Source organism: Mastomys coucha, unplaced genomic scaffold (assembly GCF_008632895.1).
Source record: "Mastomys coucha isolate ucsf_1 unplaced genomic scaffold, UCSF_Mcou_1 pScaffold23, whole genome shotgun sequence".
In the NCBI taxonomy this organism is placed as follows: Eukaryota; Metazoa; Chordata; class Mammalia; order Rodentia; family Muridae; genus Mastomys; species Mastomys coucha.
This window is the reverse complement of record NW_022196906.1, coordinates 116071143-116077394: the sequence shown is the minus strand read 5'-3', so window position 1 is coordinate 116077394 and position 6252 is coordinate 116071143. Positions and strand designations below refer to the sequence as shown.

Here is a 6252-nt window from a genome sequence, read left to right as displayed (position 1 = left end):
GCTTTGACTATCAGAAAAGAACCTAATAGCAATCCCGTTATAAAAGAGCTTAATAATCACAGATATAACTTTAAGAATTCTTATAGGATCATCATAAAGTCTTAAGTCATCTATTTATCTATATATCATCACTATCAGACAGTACAACTTCGTAGATCTGCAGAGATCTGCTCCAAAGGGGTGAGCTATTACTTAATGATTATTAGATATGTATAATAACAGGAAAAGCATATTAATAGTGGAAATCTTTCCTAAAATGAGGTCCCTCACAGCCTTGCTTAATAAGGGCATACCTGTCGCACATTATATAATAATCTGAAGCAGGCCATTTCAGGATGATCACCTGCTAGTTATTAGCTTGTCCCATTATGGCTCCTGACACTGGGTGTGATGGCCTTGCCATCCAGGATTCAGCATCTCACAGATTTCCCCACCCTCTGGCTCTTACATTCATTCTGCTCCCTCTTCTGTGGATGTTCCCAGAGCCTTCGGGGAGAGGTAGATTTGAGTCTCAACATTTCAAGTTGAGACTCAACGCTGCCTTAATCTCACTACTTTGATTGGTTATGAGTCAACTGTGCCTACTCCAAAAAGAAACTTCTCCAGCCAAGGCTGCGAACAGCCCTGTCTATGACCAAACTTACTCCTTTTGATCTGAGATATGATACTGCCTGGAGTCCAGCATTCAGTTCACACTGTTTCCAATAAAGTCTACTTGATACAGTACTTATTTAATTTTCTTGGTAAGTTGTCAGTCATTCTTTGAAGAATAATTTTAAATCCTGAATCCTGGGATTAAAGGTGTGCTCCACCACGCTCGGCCATGAATTATATTCTAGTTTGGTTTCTCCTGTGTCCCATCTTAACTGTGACTGTTGCTTCTGTCTGTGCCTCAAGGAACAGCCCTCATTCCAGTGCCCACTGTTCTCACCTGTAAAATATGAATGTCTAAAGCAGTAGCTGGAGATGGTGTGGGATGATGAGTCTCTCCCCGACCAATGCTTATAAAACACTTGCTCTGTGCCAGAGTGTGTTTGGGGATATGGTCCCAAAAACCAGTGCTTCCTTTATGGAACTTATTCTGGCCAGGTGGAGTCAAGCATGCCTTTAATCCCAGCACCCAGGAGCCAGAGGCAGGCAGATTCTCTGTGAGTTTCAGGCCAGCCAGGGCTGCATAGTGAGATCCTACTGCAAAAAACAAAAACTCCCCTGCTGATGGGAACCTTTTCCTCTTACTTAGTTGTCTCATTCAGCCTTGATATGAGGGTATAAGCATAGTCTTATGGCATCTTGTTATGCCATGTTCAGTTGATATCCCTGGGAAACCTGTTCTTTTCTGAAAGGAACCTGAGGGGCAGTGGATCAGGGAGAGAGGGTAGATGGTGGGAGGGCTGGGAGGAGTGGAGAGGGAGGCTGTGGTCAGAATGTATTGTATGAGAGAAGAATAAACAAAGAGAAAAACCACACAAACCAAAACCTTACTTTGGCAGCAGCTCCTAGTGTCTCAGGGAAGCTGACAACACACCTGGCTATCAAACCCTTCTTCGGCGGGGATGGTGCAGTTTCATCAGAGATCAACAAACAGGACTCAGGGCCTTTTCTTTTGATTGCCAATTATCAGCATGGGGGAGGGGCTGATAGAAACAAAGATGTAGGCTGACCTTGGTTTCACGTTCGAAACCAAGGCAGAGCAATATGCATCAAGTACCTTCCCGGGAAGACATGTCACAGAGCGTAGACAGGAGGGTCTTCTTGACAAGGCAAACTGCAAATGTCAACCGCATCCTGAACACTAAGAAGGAACTGGTCATGCAAGGAGACAGAATAACATTCCAGACAGAAAGAACAAATGCAAATGGCTGAAGAGGAATGGGTAGACAGGACATAACGGGTGGAGAAAAGCCCAGGCCCCACGCACACAGACCACTCAGAACTGAGGCTGTGCACATGGGGACAGTCACAGTGTAAAAGCATATTACAGCAGGCCCGAGAACTACAAAGGCCGGTTGTTGACTGGCTTCTGGAACTTTGCTCTGTGTCCCCAGTAAACATTTAGGGAACGCTGGCATTACTTTATGCCTACACGTTGTTATACAGTGTAACATGCCTAACCATGCTCCCTTCTGTGAGTCTGGAATTGCGGTGTATAATAAGCAGAGGGTGTGTATGTGAGCAGTCCCCGAGGGACCGTAGGTACGGTCCCTCGAAGGAGCCTTCTGAGGCGTAAATATGCGTAGCAAACAGGTTGCTGCATTTCCATTGCTAGAAGAGGGAGTCACCTGTGATCTGTCATGGAGGGAGAAAGTGTTAAACAGCTGTCCTTAGAATCCCGAGGGCTTTGTCAGTGTCTTCTCCCCTTATTATCTGGACATGTGTCCTTGCTACACATTTGAAATAAATCTTACAACTACCTGCCAAATCCCATAAATTCTCCTTGGGAATCTCTGAATTTGAGGGTAGCCTTGGCAAACCCCTATATAGATTAGTACAAGGATTTAATGAGTAAATATATAGATAGCACTTAGCATAATACCTAGAACATCTAGTGCTCTTCCAGAGGACAGAGTTCAGTACCCAGCACCCATGTTGGGCTGTAGAGAGAATCCCTTATAGGCAGGTGAGATGGTGCACTGGTGCTCTTCTGGAGGACTGAGTTCAGTACCCAGCACCCATGCTGGACTGTAGAGAGAATCCCTTATAGGCAGGTGAGATGGTGCACTGGTGCTCTTTTGGAGGACTGAGTTCAGTACCCAGCACCCATGCTGGGCTGTAGAAAGAATCTTTTATAAGGATCACTTGTCAACAAAAAAGACTATGGCCAATAGACTGAGGTGGGACACTGGCAGAAAGAGAGAATTCTGGGAGATAGTCAGAGCCTTGAGAGATATTTTTTAGGAGATCTCCCTGTGCCCACCCTACCTCCAGAACACTGAGGAGAGGTTAAATAACCATGTGGAAAACATGGAATAGTTTGGGTGGGTTAAATAAAGCTAGCCAGGGAATGAGCCAAACCTTGTGTTTTGGCATTTATTGATAAATGATTAGTCTCAGAGTCATTGTGGGAACAGGGGCTGGAAAGAGAAAAAAATCCATTTTTTTTTAACATTGGGCAGCTCAGCCACCTGGTAACTCTAGCTCCAGGGGATCTGATACCTTCCATGGGTACTGTACTCAGATGCATAAGCCTGCCCCTGACCCCCAACACACTCACATGGTGTCATTCTGTTTCTATTGTTGCAATAAAGCACCACAAGCAAAAGCGATATGGAAAAAAGTTGATTTAGCTTACGGTTACAAAGGAGTGAGAGTCTGTCGTGGTCAGAGGCAGGCAGCAAAAGGCAGGCAGAGAGGCTGGGGAAGAAGCTAAGGGCCACGTCTTCAAGCACAATGCCCAGTGAGCAACAAGTAGAGAGAGGCTGTCAACTCTCAACGTCCGTCCCTGCTGACATTCCTCCTCCGGCAAGGCTGTAATTCCTAAAGCTCCCAAATTGTGCTATCAACTGTAACTCTCTCTACAGGTACCTGAACCCCTGGAGGGCACTTCTCATTCAAACCACCACAGTGGTGGTCTGAGGGGCAACGAAGAAGACCACTGATGAATCATGCACGGAGTAGAAACTTAAAGTCAGTCATTTTAGTTCCCACCCAGTCCTGCCAATGTCTCCAAAGCACATCCTTAGTTATCTTAGCCTCTTAGCAAATGAACAATCTGACCCAATATGCTCCTGGAGATATTTAATCTCAATCTGGGGTTTCTACCCAACCTTTGATCATTCAGTTCCCTCATGAAAGAGACACACATGACCTTTAATGTATAAGCCTTAATCAGAGTGATGGTTTGTAGATGCTTGGCCCAGGGAGTGGCAATATTAGGAGGTATGGCCCTGTTTTAGTAGGTGTGCCACTGTGGGCTTTAAGACCTTCATCCTAGCTCCCTGGAAGCTGGTCTTCTCCTAGCTGCCTTCAGAACAAAAGGTGAAACTCTCAGCTTCTCCAGACCCATGTCTGCCTGGACACTGCTATGCTCCAACCTTGATAGTGGACTGAATCTCTGAACCTGTAACCCAGCCCTAATTAAATGTTATCCTTATAAGAGTTGCCTTGGTCATGGTGTCTGTTCACAGCAGTAAAACCCTAACTAAGACAATCAACACAAGAGCTGAGCAGATATCTATCCTCTATGCTATTGTGTGTATTTCCCAGCCAATAACTCCATTATATAATTTACCATGTTTCATCTGGGCTGCTCTGAACTCCAGTTAGCCAGCCCACATGGCCATTATTTTAAGCTTCTTACCCCATGACATTTATTTATTGGACTAGCCAATACTTTGTTGTTGGCCAACCAACAATTTGTTGGATCAGACCAAGGTATTTATAAATATATTTGGAGTCTGAGGTTTTTGGGGGGAACATGGGGCTGGGAAGAAGAACCGGGCCCTAACATGAACAAAATACACCAATACGGCCCAGTCTATATTCTTAATGACTTCGAACTGCTGGACCAAAGGCACGCTATGTTGGAGAGAGGCTCTGTTTTTCCTGTGGTAAGAGGAAAAAGAAAAGGCGTTGGATCCACTCCAAAGTAATAAGGGTTAGGTTTGTTAGAAGGAGACTCCTGAAGATCTTGGCTGCAGACAGGAAGAGAAAAAAAATCAAGAAAACCAAACAGGACAGGTAACATGATTTGCTGATCCTTCTACATGGGAACAGCCCTGAAATTGGCTGAGACATAAAAATGTCTCTAGCCAGAACTTCAGCTATACACAGCCATACTCAGGTAATATTTGTTTCCATCTCAGGTCTCTGATGAAGTTGAAGACTGGATAGTCATAGTCTTACTATAAGCTTAAGTGGTTTAGGATTTTAGAAGTTGTTCTAGGTCCTAGAAGGTGTTTTTAGGATGGTAATACAAGTTAGGATAAAAAGTAATTTAGATACAAAACTCTGAACTCACCAGGATAGAATAATAAAACACTTTCTCCTGAGCTGCCAAACACAAGAGACCAGACTTTCTGAATGTAGATCAGACCTTACGGTCTTCATAATCCTTCCGTATTGTTCCTACTGTGTGCTGTTTATTATTATAAGAGAAGGAGCCTTTTTAATTAGACACAAAAGGGGAATTGTTGAAGTTTGGTCTTTTGTTTGTACTGTAATGCTAAATACTGGCTCCCAAGGCCTGATTGCCTCCAGGGACTGGAGTCTGCACTTACCCAACAGTATGTAACCTTACACACACACACACACACACACACACCCAGCTATCCCTGATTGCCTCTAGGGACTGGAGTCTGCACTTACCCAACAGTATGTAACCTTACACACTCACACACACACACACACACACACACACACACACACACACACCCAGCTATCCCTGATTGCCTCCAGGGACTGGAGTCTGCACTTACCCAACAGTATGTAACCTTACACACTCACACACACACACAGCTATCCCTGACTGATGAATAATAAAGATGCCTACAGCCAATAGCTGGGCAGAAGAGAGGCAGGCGGGGTCTTGGGTTCCTGGGCTTGGGGGCTGAGGAGGCCTCAAGGAAGAGAGAAGAAAGTGGAAAAAGGGAAAGGAGCCACCATGGGGTAAGAATCTTAAAATAATGGCCATGTGGGCTGGCTAGTTGGAATTAAGAGCAGCCCAGACGAAACATGGCAAATTATATAATGAGATTATTAGCTGGGAAATAGACATAATAGCATGGAGAATTGATATCTGCCTAGCTCTTGTGCTGATTGAGGGTTGTTATAAATAATAAAAGTTGTGTGTCTCTTTTATATGGAAACTGAATGATCAAAGGTGAGGTAGAAACCCTGGAGTGAGATTAAATATTTTCAGCAACACTTTTGGAGTCTACAAGCAAAACCCTATCCTCTAACAACCCAAAAGCTAAAACTGTCTGACAGCATCTGAGGCCTAGAGCAGAGAGTCCCCAGCTACTCCATAGCCACCTTCCTAATGTTTTCACCATGGTTTCTGAAGTCTCTTTGGTCATGATGACCTTTGTTATAAAAACTCTACAAAACCATCACTATATTGCAATATTAAACTTGAGGCGATCTAAATCTGTGTTCCAGGTCCATGGCCACTCACTTGGCTCTAGAATAAACTATGCCGTCCGTTCACCTGGAGGTGAAAGCTGTGTTCCAGGCCCATGGCCACTCTGTTGGCTCTAGAATAAACTATGCTGTCCATTCACCTGGAGGTGAAAGCTGTGTTTCTTGCAGCGACAC

The 6252-nt window shown here is 44.5% G+C and overlaps 1 long non-coding RNA gene across 1 annotated transcript in view; it reads left to right on the top strand.

The window, feature by feature from the left end:
• Positions 1-3718, top strand: part of LOC116073387 — a 5266-nt gene extending 1548 nt beyond the window's left edge. The window contains exon 2 of the long non-coding RNA XR_004111783.1: positions 3519-3718. This is a non-coding gene — a long non-coding RNA (uncharacterized LOC116073387). The remainder of the gene's footprint in view (positions 1-3518) is intronic.
• The last annotated feature ends 2534 nt before the right edge of the window (positions 3719-6252 follow it).